Source organism: Erinaceus europaeus, chromosome 10 (assembly GCF_950295315.1).
Source record: "Erinaceus europaeus chromosome 10, mEriEur2.1, whole genome shotgun sequence".
In the NCBI taxonomy this organism is placed as follows: domain Eukaryota; kingdom Metazoa; phylum Chordata; class Mammalia; order Eulipotyphla; family Erinaceidae; genus Erinaceus; species Erinaceus europaeus.
Genome location: NC_080171.1, coordinates 70,942,608 through 70,963,394, shown reverse-complemented (window position 1 = coordinate 70,963,394; position 20,787 = coordinate 70,942,608). Strand labels below are relative to the sequence as shown.

Sequence of the window (20,787 nt, the reverse complement as noted above, 5' to 3'; positions counted from 1 at the left end):
CATAAGCAGTGTTTTTTGATCCCATGTTCTTGAACTATTTATCACAATGGCCTTCTTCTTCTTTTTTTTAAATTTATTTTCCCTTTTGTTGCCCTTGTTGAACATGAATTTTTCAAGGTCCATCCAAGGTCAGCTGAAAACAGTGAAGTCACCATTTTTTAATAGCTGAGTAGTAGTCCATTGTATATATATACCACAACTTGCTCAGCCACTCATCTGTTGTTGGACACCTGGGTTGCTTCCAGGCTTTTGCTATTACAAATTGTGCTGCCAAGAACATATGTGTACACAGATCTTTTTGGATGGGTGTGTTGGGTTCCTTAGGATATATGCCCAGGAGAGGAATTGCAGGATCATAGGGTAGGTCCATTTCCAGACTCCTGAGAATTCTTCAGATTGTTCTCCATAGAGGTTGGACCAATTGACATTTCCACCAGCAATGCAGGAGGGTTCCTTTGACCTTACAACCTCTCCAGCATTTGCTGCTGTTACCTTTTCTGATATATGACATTCTCACAGGAGTAAGTGGTATCTCATTGTTGTCTTTATTTGCATTTCTCTGACAATCAAAGACTTGGAGCATTTTTTCATGTGTTTCTCGGAATTTTGGATCTCTTCTGTGTCCATGTCCTCCCCCCATTTTGGATGGGGTTATTTGTTGTCTTGTTGTTGAGATTTGCAACTTCTTTATATATTCTGGTTATTAGCCTCTTGTCTGATGTATGGCATGTAAAGATCTTCTCCCATTCTGTGAGTGGTCTCTTGGTTTGGGTAGTAGTTTCTTTAGCTGTGAAGAACCTTTTTAATTTAATGTAGTCCCATAGGTTTATGCTTATCTTAGTCTTCTTTGTAATTGGATTCATTTTATTGAAGATGTCTTTAAAATATATGCAGAAAAAAGTTCTGCCAATATTTTCCTCTAAGTATCTGATAGTTTGTGGTCTACCATCCAAGTCCTTGATCCACTTGGAATTTACTTTTGTATTTGGTGAAATATAGTGGTTCAGTTTCATTTTGCATGTTTCAACCCATTTTTTCCAACACTATTTGTTGAAGAGACTCTGCTTTCCCCATTTAATAGTCAGGGCACCTTTGTCAAAGATTAGATGTCCATAGGTGTGGGGTTTTGTTTGTTTTTACAAATAAGGCAATCTGGGAGTCGGGGCGGTAGCGCAGCGGGTTAAGTGCAGGTGGTGCAAAGTTCAAGGGCCGGCATAAGAATCTCAGTTCGAGCCCCCGGCTTCCTACCTGCAGGGGAGTTGCTTCACAAGCGGTGAAGCAGGTCTGCAGGTGTCTATCTTTCTCTCTCCCTCTCTGTCTTCCCCTCCTCTCTCGATTTCTCTCTGTCCTATCCAAAAACGATGACAATAATAGTAACTACAACAATAAAACAACAAGGGCAACAAAAGGGAATAAATATTTAAAAAAACCAAATAAGGCAATCTATCAATATTAATCCAACATCATTTGTCCTAATATTTCTCCTTTCTTTCTTCCTTTCACTTTATTTTATTTTGGGGACAGAGAAGTTGAGAGGGGGAGAGATAGATTCAGAGACATCTGCAACCCTGTTTTACCGTTTGTGAAGTTTCTCCCTGCAGGTGGGGACAGGGGGCTTGACCTCGGGTCCTTGTACTTGGTAACACACGCATTTAACCAGGTGCGCCACCATCTGGACCCCCCTATTTTTCTTATTCTTTTCTTTCCTATTTGTTTGTTTGTTTGTTTGTTTTACTGCCACCAGGGTTATTTGGGATTTAGTGACTGTGCTGTTATATATATACATATAGGTAACATATAATGTTCCCACATATAATGTTCCATATATGAGTGTGTTTCACCTACATGTGGAACATATACACTCCATGTTCATTTGCTTATTTATTTACTTATTGAATATAGCAGGTGAGAGATGGAGACGGGGACAGGGGCTAGAACCTGGGTTGTCACGCATGGTGAGGTGCACACTTTACCAGGCAAACCATCACCCAGCCCCCTGCTTTACAGACTGAAAGGAAGGCTGTCAGAGATCTGTCCAATTCCTGCTGGTTCTTCTGCTGCAGCTCTAGGCATCACTGCTTGGTTGCCTGCAGCCGAAAAAAGGAGTGACAGGTCTCCCGGTGTATTGGAAGTCAGCTGTCGCGAGACTGCCCAGACATCGCGAGAGCGGGCTTAGAAATGGTTGTTCTCTCAGGCGGAATGCTCGCCAATTGTGTTTTGAGCAAAATCAGCAGGAAGGAGTGGGTTTGTTTAAACTAGACACATGCCTTGAATGGAACCAGGTTAAGGCACTGACTCAATCTCACCCCCCCTTTTTTTGTGCCTTGCAAACATTTTTTTCCAGATAGAGACACAGAGGCAGGGAGACACCACAGCGCCAGTGCGGCGGGGACCGGCCTGGCTCCAGTGTGGGTTGCTGTACATGACAGGACACTTTCCCAGGTGAGCTTTCTTGCAGGCCCCATATTTTATTAAAATAATAATAATAAATTTAAAAAGTGGAAAGGTTGCTGTAAGATGCTAGTGCTAAAAACTGGGTTCTAGCAAATATAAGGGTCAGAGCTAGAAATGGCCAGTGTTGGGGGTTGGGTGTAGTTCACCCGGTAGGATACAAGACCCTGGGTTCCAGCCTAGGCACCACAGGGGAGCACCATGTTTGCTGGATTAGTGTTGTGGAGTAGTCTTCTCCTGCCTGTCCTCCCTCTCTCCCGCCTGTCCTCCCTCTCTCCCTCCCGTTCTCTAAAATAGATGGAGAAATTTTGTCTCAGAATCTTTGCATTTGTGAGATCCTGCACCTTCTTAAAAATGAGCATGGAGGGGCTGGGTGGTGGTGCACCTGGTTGAGCGCACATGTTACAGTGCACAAGGACCCAGGTTTGAGTCCCCCGTCCCCACCTGCAGGGGGAAAGTTTCACCACTGGTGAAGCAGTGCTGCAGGTATCTCTCTGTCTCTCTCCCTCTCTATAACCCCCTTCCCTCTCAATTTATGGCTGTATCTGTCCAGTAGGTAAATAAAGATTAAAAGATATATATATAGAGAGAGAATGAAGACCAGGCAATGACTCACACGGTAGAGCGCACATGTTACTGTGCTTAAGGACTTGGGTTCAAATCCCTGCTTCCCATTTGCAGGAGGAAAGCTTCATAAGCAGTGGAGCAGTGTTATAAGTCTCTCTCTCAAGATTTTATTTATTTTTTAATGAGAAACATAGGAGGAGAGAGAAAGAGCCAGACATCACTCTGATACATGTGCCCCCAGGGATTGAACTCAGGACCTCATGTTTGAGAGTCTGATGCTTTATCCACTGCGCCACCTCCTGGACCACTAGGTGTATCTCTTTATCTCCCCCTTCCCTCTCAATTTCCCACTGTCCTACTGAAGGAAGGAAAAAAAGAGTGGTGGTGGGGGGGGTGGGCAGTGGTGCACCTGGTTAAATACACATACTACCACAAGGACTCGAGTTTAAGCTTTGAGGTCCCCACCTGCCTGCAGGGGGTACTTTTCAGGAGTGATGAAGCAGGTCTGTGGGTCTCTCTTTCTCTCTTCCTCTTTATCTCCCCCTCCACTCTCAATTTCTCTCCATCCTATCCAATTAGAATAGAAAATTGTAATAATAATAAAGGAAAAGAAATGACTGCTGGGAGTGGTGGATTCATAGTGCTGCCTCCAAGCCCCAGTTATAACCTTTGTGGCAATATAAATAAATAAATAAATAAATAAGACCAGATGGTGGCTCACCTGGTTGAGTGCACATCTCACAATGTGCAAGAACCCAGGTTCAAGACCCTGGCCCCCACCTGCAAGGGCAAGCTTTTCAAGTGGTGAAGAATACTACAGATGTCTCTCTGTCTCTCTCTCCCTATCTCCCTTTACCCTCTTGATTTCTGGCTGTCTCTATCCAATAAATAATGTATTTTAAATAAATAAGAAAGGAAGGAAAGAGAGAAGAGAAAGGAATAAAATGACCACTGGGAGTGGTGGCCAAGCCCCAGTGATAACCCTGGTGGCAATACGAAAAAAAACAAAGAGAGCAAGAGCAAGAGAAATGGCGCTGTTGGTAAGTTACATGCTATATAGTATAATATACACTAGATGCCAACTATTTGTATGTTATTGCAGGTCTGTTCATGCTTTTTCTTTCTTTGCCTCCCTCATAACCTGGCACCTGTAGCAGCAGACCTATCTCTGTGATTAGCCCTGTGGTCTTGGTGTGTTGCTACTGTGACACAATGAGGACCAGCAGATCCTGAGGTAATGAAGGGTCCTGGGAAAGTTTCACATTTTATGTTTGGTTTGGTGTCGTATTTACTATGCCTGTGTTAACAAGTTACCCCCAACTGAATAGTGGAAATAGTCATTTATAATGCTGATAGATCCCTTGAGTCAGGAATTTAGACAAGCAAGCACACCTTGTCTATTCTGTGGTGTCTGGGGCTCAGTTGGAGGACTCACAGAACACTAGAAGTTATATTCAGACACATCTGCTAGTCATGCTGGCTATCGTAGGGGTCTCAAGTCTTCTCCATGTGGGTTTCACATGTGGCTTCTATATGACAGTTGCTTTGGACTTCCTCATTCCCTGGTTGCGGAGCTCTGAAGGCAAGAGGGAGAACCAGAAGAAAATGAAAATTCCTTTTTTAAAAATTTTTTAATATTTATTTATTTTTCCCTTTTGTTGCCCTTGTTGTTTTTTATTGTTGTTGTATTACTATTATTGTTATTGATGTCATTGTTGTTTGGACAGAGAAATGGAGAGAGGAGGGGAAGACAGAGAGGGAGAGAGAAAGATAGATATCTGCAGACCTGCTTGATCAATTGTGAAGCGACTCCCCTGCAGGTGGGGAGTCGTGGGCTTGAACCGGGATCCTTATGCTGTTCCTTGTGCTTTATGCCACATGCACTTAATCTGCTGCGCTACTGCCCTACTCCCGAAAATGAAAATTCTTATCATCCAACTCACAAGCCATCATGAATCATCATTTCCACCACTTGCTACTCACTGAAGGGATCACAAGCCCCATTCAGCTTCAAGGGGGAAACCAAAGTGCCAGTCCCTGTTCAGGCGCCATTATGCCAGGCTAGCTTTGCGGGCAGGAGAGAGACGACCAGGGACTCATGGCTGAGTGGTATGCAGTTCAGTCTTTATTTATGTGGAACACAGAGCAATCTAAACTATATCTAATCACAATCCTGTCCTTATATATCCCGAGGCAGAAGTGTCAGGTCCGAAGAGGATGTATGTAGGATAGGGGGTGGGGAGAAGGAAAAAGCAGGCAAAACAGTGAGGATTAAACAAATGCCCTGGAGGCAGGGCGGTGCTTAGTTAACAGTGGTTATGTAAATAGAATACAGTGTTAAGCAGGGGGGATTAAACCAATGAAACAGAAGGGGTCTTAGAAGCATAATTTAGAAGCAGACCAACATCAAAGAGAATCTGTCTCTTTTGAGAGAAGCTCTATTCTCAAAGAATGTGGGGCTGGGAAGTTTTGACAAGTGTAATCAATGTGCTTCTAAACCTCTGGATAATTATGAGATAGAGAAAGGGTGATGGTGTTTTGGAATGAAGCTTTGGCTAACTTCCCTGTGACAATCAAGAATGCTGGAGATCTTTAGTTCCTCTGTGAGGTCTTTGGGAGAAAGCATAGGGAAAGGGGCCAGACATTGGCATACCTGGTTAAGCACTCACATTACAGTGTGCAAGGACTCAGGCTCAAGTCCCTGATCCTCATTTGCAGGGGAAAACTTTATGAGTGGGGAAGCAGGGCTTCAGGTGTCTCTCTGTCTATTTACTTCTTTATCTCCCCCTCCCCCCTCTCTGTCTCTATCCAATAATAATAAAAACAAGTAAATCAAAAAAAGAAGAAAAATTAAAAAAAAACATAAGGAAAAAGGACACCAAAGGAAGCAGATTAGGTAAACAAACAAACAACCCCAATCAACTTTATCTCAACACTTGCCTTGAAATTGTAGAAAGATGTAGTATATTGAGGCAGTTTTCAAGAAGATTTGAGACATCAAGTTTCTGAGAATAAGGAGGGGAGTCATCTTTAAATGGTAAACAGCTCTTCTGAGTAACTTCTGTCAGGTATACAGCCAAAGAAGGACCTAAGGACACTGGACTTTTTTTTTTTAAGATTTTTTTAAGACTTTAATTTGATAGGATAGAGAGAGGGGGAAAAGAGAGAAAGGGAGACAACTGAAGCACTGCTTCACTGCTTGTGAAGCTTATCTCCTGCAGGTGGTGAGAGAGATACGAGGTTAGAGGAGTGAGAGGACACTGCCCAGCTCAGGTTTATGGTGGTGCTGGGGACTGAACCTGGGATTTCAGAGCTTCAGTCAGGAAAGCCATTTTGCATTACCATTATGCTAACTCCCCAACCCTTAGGGCACTGATCTTCAAAGGAGAAAAGGCTCAGACCACCTGGCCTAGATGTTGAGTACTGAGATTAATGAATGTTTTATGGTTTGTTCACTTGTGTTTTGTGTTTTGAATAGCTCATTTTGATTGCTGTAAAAGTGGTGCATGTGTATAATTTAAAAAATCAATTATTGAACACCTCTAACAAAATGAAGCAGGCCTGCTGTCGCTGTCCTGTTTCACTTGCTGAGGCAGTCACTTTCAAGCCCATTTAGCATTTATCCTTGATATTTCCTCCTCCTCCCCTTTTCTTAATAGTCTGACAATGCTATTTCTTGATTTACCTACTTTTTTTTTTATACTACCTATTGATGTATTATTGATAATGTGCTTTTTTCTTATTCTTTTTATTTATATTTGTTGCTGCTAGGGCTTTTTTTTTAGACATTGTATCTACATGACACCACCCCTACAAGAAAACTCCTTCTCCTCCTTTTTTTTTTTTTCTGAATAGAGCATAAGTAAAAAGGGAAGATAGAGAGAAGGAGAAACACCACAGCACTGCTTCACTGCTCAGGAAACTTCCCCATTGTACTTTTATGTAGTGATTGGGTGCTCTAACCCTGGTCCTCAAGTATCAAAAAGTATGAACTCTACCAAATTAGCTATCTCCTGAACCCTGAGAATGTGCCTTTTTTTCTTTCTTTCTTTCTTTTTTTTTTTTACTTATTTTATTTTATTTTATTTTATTTTTTGCCACCAGGGTAATTGCTGGGGCTTGGTGCCTGCATGACTTTACCTCTTTTCTGGAAGTCTTTTTTTTTTTTTTCTTTCCTTTTTTTTAAAAAAATTTTTTTGTTTATTGTGGTCCAGGAGATGGTGCAGTGGATAAAGCAGTGGACTCTCAGGCAGGAGATCCCGAGTTCAATCCCCAGCAGCACATGTATCAGAGTGATGTCTGGTTCTTTCTCTCTCTCCTCCTATCTTTATCATGAATCAATAAATAAAATATTTTAAAATGTATTTATTACTTATTTACTAGATAGAAATAGAGATGAATCTAAAGGGAAAGGGGAAGTAGAGGGTAAGACAGACAAAGAGAGACCTGTGTCACTGCTTCACTGCTCATGAAGCTTCCTCCTGCAGGTGGGAATTGGGGGCTTGAACCCAGGTCCTTGAGCATTGTATCATGTGCCCTCAACTGGGTGTGCCACTCCCCAACCATTTTTCTTTCCCTGATATAGAGGGGGAGAGGGAGGGAATGAGGGGGAGAGAGAGAGAGAAACAAAAAAGGATGGATAGTACAGCACTTCTCCAACATTCATGAAGCTTCTCTCCTTCAGTTACTCCCATGTGGTGGACTGGAGCTCAAACATAGTCCTTGTGCATGGCAACATGATACTCAACCTGCCAGCCCCCACTCCCTGACATGCCTTTCTTAATCACACCTCTATACAGTCAGGCATTGCTTAATTATAGGAATTTGTACTGAGAATTGTATTATTACGTGTTTTAATTATTGCACAAGCAGCCTGATGTACTTACATATGCCTAGAGGAAATAGCCTAGGGTAGGTGGCTGGGTGGTGGCACACCCTGTTAAGCACACATAGTACTATGTGCAAGGACCTGGATACAAGCTCCCTGGCCCACTTGCAGTAGAGATGCTTCATGAGTGGTGAAACAAGTCTGTAGATGTCTATTGTTCTCTCTCTCTTTCTATCTATCTATCTATCTATCTCCCCTTCCCCTCTCAATTTCTCTCTGTCCTATCTAATAAAAAGAAAAAGAAATTGCTGCAAGTAGTGGATTCTTAGTACTGATACTAAGACTCAGTGATAACCCTGAAGGGGGGAAAATATATATATCACATTCAGTGGAATATTACTTAGCCATTTAAAAGGATGGCATTGTGTCATTTGGAGAAATGGATGGAGCTGGAGGTAATTATACTAAGTGAAATAAAGAAATGAAACTCAATGATTTCATATGTAGAATATAGATAACTAAAACTTATAGACAAAAAAGTCCGCTGACTCTTAGAGTATATGAAAACCATGGTGGTAATCAGAGGGAATAGAGTGGGATGAGGGTGGAATGGGTGAGGGTGCTGTTTGGTGTGATGACACAGGAACTTTGGTGGTGGGTGGAGTGAGTTGTGCAGCCATCCCCATCATAATCATTTCTAGAAATAACCAGGAAGAGCACTTATACTTTCTAAAATCATAAGTTTCCCATCAAATTAAAAGGCATCTGTGCGCTATCAATTCTTGGGTGTAAATTTTCTATACTTATAATAAAAGGATATATAATTTCTTAGTCATTGCCTTTTACTTAACTGTCAGCTGGATTTTCCTGTAAATAACCATCTGGGTCAGAAAAGCTGAAAGTCACTCACATTTAGGCCAAGAAGGAAAGGCAAATCACCTCAGATAAACCACAAATTGCATTTTGTGGCTAATAACTCAGGCTGATATTTATGAGCAATATATAGCAAAACTCCAGGCACTTTAATATGTGCTGTTAGTAATGAGTAATAAACATTTCCAGAACTGAAAGTGTTCTTTCTGCTCTTAGCTTCATTCTAGACTCTTCTCTAGAAGAATAAGGTACTAGAATATCATTTTAACAATTTAATGTCTTCATTTTTTGACATATACATATACATATACATCCCTCCTCTCTCAATTTTTCTGTCCTAACCTATATAAAAAAGGGAAAAAATGGGAGCCAGGTCTGGTTAAGAGCACACATTACAATGCGCAAGGTCCCAGGTTCAAGTCCCTGGTCCCCACTTGCAGGCAGGAAGCTTCATGAGTGATGAAGTAGGGCTACAGGTGTTTCTGTGTCTCTCAAGGTTCTCTATCTCCCCTTCCCTCTTGATTTATCAATTTTATTTCAATAAATAAATTAATATATATATATATATTTTAAAGATGGGGAAAAAAGATATCCAGGAGCAGTAGATTTGTAGTGTCAGTACCAAGCCCCAGCAGTAACCCTGGAGGCCAAAAAAAAAAAAAAAGAAAAAGTTACTCTATTCTGTTTGTTTTACTACAACAAAAGCACTTGAAGTATATGTCTAGTTTTCTTTTTTTGTTGTTACTGTAATTGCTGCTGGATAGGACAGAGAGAAATGGAGAGAAGAGGGGAAGACAGAGAGGGGGAGAGAAAGATAGACACCTGCAGACCTACTTCACTGCTTGTGAAGCGACCCCCTAGCAGGTGGGGAACCGGGGACTCGAACCGGTATCCTTGTGCTTCGTACTATGTGCACTTAACATGTTGCACTATGCACTACCACTTGCCACCCTAGTTTTTTAAAATGATACTCTGGAGAGAGAAGTAGAGAGAGAAAACTGAAAGTACATGTGAAAATGATAAACATGAGTGAATCTCTATCAACAGTGGTAATTCTGTCTTCCCATGTTCATTAATTCCTTAAACAAATACCCCGGATCACTCTCTCTTTTAAAGAATATTTTATTTATTTTATTTTGGTGAGAAAGAGATACAGAGGGAATAATACAGGAGTGGGGGGACCAAGACCAGAGTACAGCTCAGCTCTGGCTGATGGTGGTGCTGGGGATTGAACCTGAGACTTGAGAGTCTCAGGCATGAAAGTCTCTTTTGCAGCACCGTTATGCTATCTCTCTTATCTTGACGGCCTCCTTCCACCAAAATCCCTGTGCTTGAGTGTCAAGAGTTTATGCCTTGTATAGGGCCAGCCAGAGACTTAATTGTGAGGTGGAGTTTTCTCTCATGCCTCTCAGTCATCTCTTTGCTGCAGTTCCCTGTCCTCAAACCTGGCCTCTCAGAAGAGTGTTCTCACACCTTTCCTGACTCTGTTCCTTTGCAGACCTAACCATGATGCCACCACTCATTTTCCTGAGGAGCAGTCTGAGACACAGAAGAGGGCGGAGGCTCACTTTCTGTGTCCAGAGGAAGAGGACAGTGGGCAGGGAAAGACAAGTGTGACATACTCCTACTGTCTGCTCTCTACACAGGAGACTGCAGGGCTGTGTTCTTCTGACTTCCACCACGGCTCAGGTTTGTCAGTGTTTCCTAGAAGTAAGTAGAAGTCTCTTTCCCCCCATAAAACACCCTGAGATTGCTCTATAGAACTCAATAGGAGGGAGTCGGGTGGTAGCGCAGCGGGATAAGTGCAGCTGGCGCAAAGTGCAAGGACCAGCATAAGGATCCCAGTTCAGAGCCGCTGGCTCCCCACCTGCAGGGGAGTCGCTTCACAAGCAGTGAAGCAGGTCTGCAGGTTCCCTTCCTCTCTCCATTTCTCTCTGTCCTATCCAACAACAACGACATCAACAATAACTACAATGATAAACCAAAAAAGGGCAACAAAAGGGAATAAATAAATATTAAAAAAAAGAACTCAATAGAAATTCTTTGTTGTTGTCACTGGGACTTCATCTCTCTATGTCAACTTCTTCAGATAAAAAGAGATGGAGAGAAATATAGCACAGGAGTAAAGCTTCCTTCAGGGCAATGGGGGCTGGGGCTTGAATCTGGAACATACACATGGCAAAGCAAGGTTACTATCCTAGTGAGCTATCTCACTGGCCCAGTAGAAATCTTTTATCACGTACCACTTGGAAGAAATCCAGTAATGGAAGTAGATTTGTCAGATATTCAATACCGTAATGGTCATTTAAGTGCACATTCCATACCTTAGCATGAGGTGTTTTTTAAAAATATTTATTTATTCCCTTTTGTTGCCCTTATTGTTTTATTGTTGTAGTTATTATTATTGTTGTTATTGATGTCATCATTGTTGGATAGGACAGAGAGAAATGGAGAAAGGAGGGGAGGACAGAGGGGGGAGAGAAAGACACCGGCAGACCTGCTTCACCGCCTGTGAAGGGACCTCCCCTGCAGGTGGGGAGCTGGGGGCTCGAACCGGGATCCTTATGCCAGTCCTTAAGCTTTGCGTCATATGTGTTACCTGCTGTGTTACTGCCCAACTCCCAGCGTGAGGTATTTTAAAAAATATTTTATTTATTTATTTGATTGGACAGAGAGAAATCAAAATGGGAGGTGGAGATGGAGAAGGAGAGAGAAGGAAAGACACCTGCAGCACTGCTTCACCACTTGTGAAGCTTCCCCCCTACAAGTGGAGAACAGGACCTTGCACATGGTAACATGTGCATTCAGCCAAGTGAGCCACCACCTGGCCCCCGATGTGTTAGTTTGTAAACAGCAATTTAAGGACAGACAAGGCAAGATTACAACCAAACTGGGGTGAAAAACACTTCATTTTTGTCAATGACCTGATTTGTTTACTTGTTCATACTTCATTTCTTCAGTGCACGAGTGCATAAAGTGCTCACCCAGCAGAGCACATACTTGACAATGCTTAGGGTCTGTATTCAAGCCACTGGCCTCCTTATAGGAGTACCTGCACACGGTAAGCTTCAGAAGCAGTGGAGCTGTGGTGTCTCTCTTTCTCTCTCTCATGGTAAATTTGTAAAAAAAAAAAAAAAAAGTTAATTGGGAATAGTGGAGTTGTAGCAGGCATGGAACCGGGATAACCTTAATGGATAAAATAAGTATGCAGTGACTTGTAGAAACATGTAGAATAGAGTTTTAAAACACAGTCTGGCCAGTCAGTGGTGCACCTAGTTGAGTGTATAAAATATCATGCACAAAGGTCTAGGTTCAACCCCCCTCCTCACCTGTAGAGGGAAAGCTTCATAAACATGAAGTAGGTCTTCAGATCACTCTTTTCTCTCTCCCTCCCTCCTTCCCTATCTCTCCTCTCAATTTCTCTCTCTCCCCCCCCCCTCTCTCTCTTGCTCTCTCTTTACCAGAGCACTACTCAGCACTTGTTTATAGTAGTCCAGGGAATTGAACCTGGGACTTTGGAGCCTCAGGCACGAGAATCTGTTTGCATAACCATTGTGCTATCTACCCCCACCCTCTCCTCTCAATTTCTCTTTGTCTCTATCCAAAATGAATCTTTTTAAAAAGGCAAAGTCATTACTTTGAGACAAGTCTGCTTTAGAATAGTAACACAGTCCAAGATGAGTCAACACACACCAGAGGGCTCTGTACTTATTCTAGTGGTGAGAAAGTTGGACCATGAACATCTAAGCAGCCAAAACAAAGTGAGAAATACCAAGAATCAGTTACCACAAATAAACCAACTGTTAAACAGAAGTAGAACTCTCCCTATAATTTCCTATTTTAAAACTACTGTTTAAAAACATTTTATTGGGACGGGTGGTGGCACACCTGGTTGAGCACACACTGCTGGGCTTGCCTGAGGGTGTTTCTTCCTGGGCACATGCTCTCCGGGTTGGAGAGAATTTGTCTGGAGCCAACCTAGGCTGTTGCTGGAGAGGAACCAGGAAGTCTCATGGCTGAGCGGGAACGCAATGCAATGTTTTATTGATCAGAAAAACCTGCCCTTTATATCTTCTGAAACGGAAGTGGCAGGTCGGAAAAAGGAACTGGGTAGGAGAGTGGGTGGAGACAAGGAAAAGAGGGCGAAGATAGTAAGCTTCCATCTAACCAGTGGGGATTAAACCAATGCCCTGCAGGTAGGGCGGGTCTCAGACAAAACAAAGAGTATGCAAATAGACCACAGCATTAAGCAGTGGAGCAGGAGGGAGCTGGCGTAATGCCCAACAACACACATTACAGTGCTCAAGGACCTGATTTTGAGCCCCTGGCTCCCACCTGCAGAGGGAAAGCTTTGCAAGTGGTAAAGCAGGGCTGCAGGTGTCTCTCTTTCTTTCTCCCTCTCTATCTCCCTTACCCTCTCAATTTCTGGTTATCTCTATCTAATAAAAAAGATAATAAAAAACATTTATTTATTTACTTATTTTAGAGAGACACAGAAAAGTTTAGTGGAGAAGAGGGGAGAGAGAAAGAAAGACAGCTGCAGCACTGCTTCACCTCTTGTGAAGCTTCCTCCCTATAGGTGGGACTGGCGGTCTTGAACCTGGGTCCTTGAACACTATAATGTGTGCACTCAACCAGATGCACCACCAAACAGCCCCAATTTTCTGTTTGTATTAGTGATTTAATAAAGGCTTACAGTATTATAAGACTACAGGGGTTTATTTTTATACTACACCCAGCAACAAAAGTTCTGTGACACTTTCCCTATGATAACCACAATAGTTCTCAAAAGATGATGATGATGACAACAATGATGATGACTTTACAATCATCATTTCATGGGTTTTTATTTCCTATATTCCACATATGAGCCAAACCATCCTGGTAGTTGTCTTTCACCTCTTTACTTACTTCACTAAGTATAGTCATCTCCAATTCTATCTATTTTTTTCCAGAAAGACCCAGTATTTTTTAATTGCATAGTAGTATTCCACTGAATATCAGTCTGATAACTTCTTTATCTTCCTGGAATTTCTCTACTTATAATTCTTCTTATAATTACACCCTATGTGATGTAAGGGACAACATTTCTTCGTATCACCCTCACTACAAAAATAATAGGCAGTTTCAAGGGGGCTCTTTCTGAATGTGTCTGTCATTGAGAAAGAAGAAACTCCAGAAGTAAAAAGCCATTAAGGCATCTTCAAAATGTTAGCGAGCGGAAATCAAACCACCATCCACTGCAAGGAAGCAAAAGATGTTTATTCACGAATTCGAATCCGGGCCGAGTGGTGACTGACAGCAGTCTACCAGCTCGACCCTGAACAAGGCTCAAACCACACAGTTTATAGGAATTCAGAATACACTCAGGGAAGGGGATGTACAATCTTATCACTCTACAACCAATAAAATTCCATTCTTCTTCTAGCGTTTGCCCTTCTTCCGTAGCCAGTCAACAGCGACAGGTTGAGCCTGATGTAAAGTTTTGAGACCTCCTTTGAATCTGGAGAGGTGGCAGTCATTGACTATGTGGGTCATAGTCTGTCTGTAGCCGCAGGGGCAGTTCGGGTCATCTCTGGCTCCCCAGCGATGGAACATAGCAGCGCACCGGCCATGGCTTGTTCGATAGCGATTGAGGAGGGCCCAATCATAACGTGCTAGGTCAAAGCCGGGTTGACGCTTGCAGGGGTCTGTGATAAAATGCCATAAAAAGCGTGGACTCCAATCATTTCAAACATAGCAAAGCACGGGGTCCACTCAAAGCAAAGCGCAGGCTTATCTCAAACATCACACCAGAAATCAAACCAATAGGAACTAGCCAGAGTGGGGTCACCACATCCTCCCGCCATCTGCTGTAACCATCCAGCCTTCTGCTGCAACCATCCGGTAAACAGCATTCCTCAAACCCTGTGCAAAGGCCCTGATAAGGCTTGCCCCTATGCAGGGTCCTTCAAGCAGCCTGCAAAACAACTGATGGCCTTTACTGATTAGGTCCTGTTTTTCAAGGGAAAAGGGCAAGGAATTTTCCATCTCACACAGCTAGCAGAAAAGCAACTATACTTAAAACTTATACTTAAAACAATTCTAAAGCTACTGCTTCTAACACAAAAGAGGTCAGAAGAGTACAGTCCAGGTGTATAGGTTTCAGACAACTAATGTAGCTGAAAGAGAGTATTTTAGATTACTATGTAGGTGTTCAACAGTGTAACACTCCATGATACTATTTTTGACAGCAATAGCACTGAAAGAACTGAGACACACCTGAGGTTGCCTTGGGAGCTTCTTTATGAAAGCACTACCTCCTCCGTCCTGGGCCCTTCTGTTGGGTATTACAAGCCTTAAACTTAGCTCTCGACACCTGCTTTCCTTTCTGGCATACTTTCCTGTTCCAGGGTCACCCACAAGTTGTTGGGAAAACTCTCCTAAACCCAAAGTCTTGTCCCTATGCTTATGTTGGGGCTGGAAGTTTTTACAGTGCTCTGATCTACTGTCAACTAGATTTCCTGAGACACTGTCCAGAGACTGCTCAGCTTCTGTATCTTTTGACTTGACAGATGTCTGTGTCAAGGTCAATTCTACTTCCTCTACCAGGCTGTAAATTGCTTTCTTATCTTCCCAGCAGTGGAAAGGATAAAAAGGAAAGCATTCTGACTTAGAGCTAGAACAGATATATTTGTAGAAGTTAAAAAAAAAAAAAAAGCTATCATAATGGTTTTGCTACCATTGTCACTGATAAAACATGTTTATGTGCCAAATCCAGAACAGAAACAATAGTTTATTTTCAGTGTAGTTTAATCAGTGCTTTATAAAATCAGCAGTTTAGAGCAAAAGCTCAGTCGGGGCCAGACTTGGACAGTTGCTCTGCCCTATTTTCTTGTTAATTTTTCTGATCCTGTGTCTTCTTTGTGGGGCTCTGAGTAGCTGGAGGAGAGTGGAGTAATTGTAGACAAGTCTGTCCAGGGGAGTCTGAAAACAAAGGGTTCTTTGTGTGTGCTTATTATAATTTAGGTGGATCATTTTTTTCCCCCAAGAAGCCAAAAACACAGAATTTTTTCTACAGTGATTTTTTTTGTGCCTCATTATTCTACCACTCCTGGTAAACTCACCCCCACTTTCAATATTAGAGATAGAGATAGAGAGAGAGAGAGAGATGTGAACAGCTCTGCTCCACCACTCACGAAGTTTCCCCTGTGCCTCTAGGTGAAGTGGCTACATGGGGCTTGTGGAGCTATGGAGAAGGAGGGTGAAGACTGAACAGTGGACCCCAGGTAGGTGTTTGAGAAGGTAACAGATATCTGGAATGTAGGACTTGGGGAAGGCACCAGTTTTCTCCAGGTAGTCTAACTGACTGTAGTGGCAGCAACACTTTTTTCCCTAACTTCCCTAGGGCATGCCCAAATTTGGTGTCTTCCAGAACAGGAATGCCAGGGCTGCCTCTCACACTCTCCTCTTTACAGTTGCCCCTTCAGCTTCCTTGTGACATTGGAATGTAACTACTTAAGGACTCAAGAGCCCATCCACAAAGACAAGAAGGCTTTGCATTCCAACACTTGGTTCCCTGCCATGTGACTGTCTCCAAAACTTTCTGTTATTTTTGGAATGGGTAATACTCAACACTGTATAGCTAACTTCTTTGGAAAGGCAAGGTGTTTGCTTTTCAACTAGTTTGGGTGATTCTCTCCAATAGACATTCAAGTAAATGAGACTGCCAGGAAAAAAGCTATTCTGACACAATTCTGTATGTGCACCTTGTTGGTGGAATTTGGAACAGAATATGACTCACTGCTCTAGCATTTATATTAACAACAAAGAGTAGGATGGGGGAATATAAGTTTCTTTGATTTTTTTTCTTGTTTTTAAGAACTACTTTTTGACTTGCCTAATTAGCTCTGGGATTCTCCATGAAGTTAGGGACATAAAAGGGGAGCCTGGAACTATCTAGCTGTGATAGTTTATATTCCTTGTCTTCTTTATATGTCATATCTGGTAGTATGTGTGACATATGTTCAATCTATGCACTTCTTTAGAGCTTGTCTTAATGATCCTTACACATGCTTTAGTGAGTTGAATGGTGCCCACAAAATACATGTTAGAAGTACATGTGTCCTGGGAGTCGGGCTGTAGCGCAGTGGGTTAAGCGCAGGTGGCGCAAAGCACAGGGACCGGCATAAGGATCCCGGTTCGAACCCCGGCTCCCCACCTGCAGGGGAGTCGCTTCACAGGCGGTGAAGCAGGTCTGCAGGTGTCTATCTTTCTCTCCTCCTCTCTGTCTTCCCCTCCTCTCTCCATTTCTCTCTGTCCTATCCAACAACGACAACAACAATAATAACTACAACAATAAAACAACAAGGGCAACAAAAGGGAATAAATAAATAAAAATAAAATATTTTAAAAAATTAAAAAAAAAAGAAGTACATGTGTCCTATTACCCAGAATCTGTGGATGTGACCTTATTTGGAAAAGCTTACTTTGCAGATATAATTAAGTAAAAGACTTTGAGATGACAACATCTTGGGGCATGTGGGTTATAAATCCAGTGACAAATGTCCTTATGGGAGAGGGAAGTGAAGACACACACACACACACACACACACACATGCTCTATGATTATGAGTGATGAAGCAGGCCTATAGGTATCTTTCTCTTACCCTATCTATTTCCCCCTTCCCGCTCAATTTCTCTATCCTATTGAATAAAATAGAAAGGAAAAAAAAAAAGGAAAAAATGGCTACCACGAGCAGTGGATTTGTGGTGCTGGCACCAAGCCCCAGTAATAACCCTAGAGGAAAAAAAAAGACATTTTTTTTTTGTTCACATTAATTTTATTTTTTGCTTCCAAGGTTATCACTGGGGCTCAGTTCCAGCACGAGCACTATAGATCCACAGTTCCTTGTGGCTGTTTTTTATTTATTAGATAGGACAGAGAGAAATGAAATTTAGATCGTGGAAATTAGATTTAAGTATCATACAGTATGTTGTTCCTTGTGACTGGCTTTTCACTTAGCATAATGTTTTCATCATTCATCAGTGTTGTGGGATGTGTTTAGTATTTGATTCACTATTATGACTAATAATTTTCTACCATATGGATATAACAAATTTTCTTTATCCACTCATTCATTGATGTTCATTTTTGTTGATTCACTTTTGGGGGTTTATTATGAATAATGATGTTATGAATATTCATGGATAAATTTTTGTGTGGGCATACATTTTTTTGTATGTATGATTAGAAATGGAATAATTGGGTCATATCATAACTCTGTATTTAACATTTGAGAAACTGTTAAATATTTTCCATTTTGAAAGATGTATGTATTTACTCAGTAGAAAGAGACCTAGAGCATTGCTATCATATGCAGTGCCTGGAATCATCCCAGGTCCTCATGTGTGCATGACATGTATTCTAACCACTGTACCACCTTGCCAATTGCTATCAAACTGTTATTCAACACAGTGGCACCATTTTATTTATTTATTTTTTTTCTTGTTTAATTGAGAAACAAAGCTGTAACTATTTAGGTTGCGCATCATGCTCTTCAAGGTATAGTATGTGATGATTTAATATAGGCATAAATCCTGAAATAATTACTCAGGTAAATTAGTTAGTAGAGACATTCCGTGACATGTCTTGTGTGTGTGTGTGTGTTCTGAGAACTTAAGATCTTTTTTTCATTTATTATTGGATAGAGACAGAGAGAAATTGAGAAGGGAGGGAGTGGTAGAGAGAGAGAGAAAGAGAAAGAGAGAGACAAAGACACCTGCAACCCTGCTTTACCACTCTCATGAAGCTTTCCCCCTGCAGGTGGGGACCAAGGGCTTGAAGCCAGGTCCTTGTGCACTGTAGTGTGTGCGCTTAAATTAACTAGGTGCACTACCACCTGGCTCCCAAGATCTACTTTTCTTTTTTTTTTTTAGATTTTTATTATTATTATTTTTTTGTTGTATTTATTTATTTAGTCTCTTTTGTTGCCCTTATTGTTTCGTTGTTGCAGTTATTATTTTTGTTGTTACTGATGTCATTGTTGTTGGATAGGACAGAGGGAAATGGAGAGAGATGGGGAAGACAGAGAGGGGGAGAGAAAGACAGACACCTGCAGACCTGCTTCACCGCCTGTGAAGCGACTCCCCTGCAGGTGGGGAGCCGGGGGCTCGAACCGGGATCCTTACGCCGGTCCTTGTGCAGGTCCTTGCGCTTTGCGCCACGTGGCTTAACCCGCTGCGCTACCGCCCGACTCCCCCAAGATCTACTTTTCTTAGCAAGCTTCAAGTTAACGTTATTGTTAGTGACCATACTGTATTGGAGGTTTAGAACTTACTCGGTTTTTTAACTGAAAAATTTTGCCCTTTTATCAACATCTTCCCCCATCTCTCCTGCTATCTTTGATCCTATGAGTTCAACATTTTAGAGTCTACATATAACAGTTCATTCAACATTTATCTTCCTGCATCTGGTTTATTATTTTTTTAGCATAATGTACCCTATGTCGTAATGATTCATCTATGTTGTCACTAATGCCAGGGTTTCTCTTTTTTTTTATATAGCTGAATTAACACCTATCTAATATATATGCACCACCTGGCTAATCTTTCTGTTAATGGTAGTCACAATTTATTTATTCATTTGTCTTTCAATAGCACACATATATCCATGTTTCAGGTGTTGTGAATAATGCTGCAATGGATATAGAATTATCTCTTTGAATTATTTATTTCACTTTCTTTAGATATGTACCCATAGTGGTATTACAAGGTCGTTTGGTAGTTCTGCTTTTATTTATTTCAGAATCCCAAATAGTATTTTCTATAATAGCTATGCCAACTTATATTCCCATCAACATTTTTTTTTTTTGTCTCCAGAGTTATCACTGGGGCTCGGTACCTGCACTAAGAAGCCACTGCTCCTGGAGGCCATTTTTTCCCTTTTGTTGCCCTTGTTGCCATTATTGTTATTGTTTTATATAGCTGTTGTTATTGTTGGATAGGACAGAGAAATTGAGAGAGAAGGTAAAGACAGAGAATGATAAACACGTGCAGACCTGCTTCACTGTTTGTGAAGCGACTCCCCTGCATGTGGGGAGCCGGGGGCTCGAACCTGGGTCCTTGTGCATTGTAACATGTGCACTCAACCAGGTGTGCCACCACCCAACCTCTCAACATTTCTTTATTCATATCCTTGTCGATGCTCCCCCACCCCTCTCTCTAGAGTATTGCTCAGTTCTGGTTTATGGTGCTGCTGGGGATTGAATCTGGTAGCAGGCATGAAATTACTTTTGCATAACCACTATGCTATCTCCCTGTCACTATTGTCTTTTTGATTTTTAGCCACCCTATCAGGTATGAAGTGATAACTCTTGTAGCTTTGATTTTCATTTCTCTGATGATTAGTGATGGCAAACACTTTTTTGATATATCTCTTATCTATTTGCATATCTCCTTTACATTTATTCAAGTCCTTTGCCTATTTTAAAATCAAGTTATTTAAACACAAAGACCAGAGGAAGGATCTTGGTTTGAGCCCCCAGCTCCCCACCTGCAGGGGGGGGTGCTTCATGGGCTGAAGCAGGTCTGCAGGTATCTCTCCCCCTCTCTGTCTTCCCCTCCTCTCTCAATTTCTCTCTGTCCTATCCAACAACAACAGCAATAACAACAACAACAATAATAATAACAATAAATAACAAGGTCAACAAAAAGGAAAAAAATGGCCTCCAGGAGCAGTGGATTCATAGTGCAGGCACTGAGCCCCAGCAGTAACCCTGGAGGCAAAAAAAAAAATTTATTTATTTGCTATTGAGTTCTGTGAGTCCCTTATATATCTCGTATTTGCTTTGTAAATATCTTTCCCATTCTGTTAGTTACCTTTTCATTCTGTGTTTCTTTTGCTATGCAGAAATGTTTTAGTTTTATACTTTTGATATCATATCCAGAAATATCATTGCCCAGAGTAGTGGCAATGAGTTTTATGCTGTATTGTTTTTTCTTTTTCATTTTTCTTTTTTTTGCCTGCAGAGTTATCACTGGGGCTCGGTGCCTGCACTACGAATTCACTGCTCCTAGAAGCCAAATCT

The 20,787-nt window shown here is 41.7% G+C and overlaps 1 protein-coding gene across 1 annotated transcript in view; it reads left to right on the top strand.

The window, feature by feature from the left end:
• Nucleotides 1-10,217: 10,217 nt before the first annotated feature.
• Nucleotides 10,218-20,787, top strand: part of ENTREP1 (endosomal transmembrane epsin interactor 1) — a 183,228-nt gene continuing 172,658 nt past the window's right edge. The window contains exons 1-2 of the mRNA XM_060199731.1: nt 10,218-10,408; nt 15,920-15,987. The gene's annotated coding sequence lies outside the window, so the exon portion shown is untranslated. The remainder of the gene's footprint in view (nt 10,409-15,919; nt 15,988-20,787) is intronic.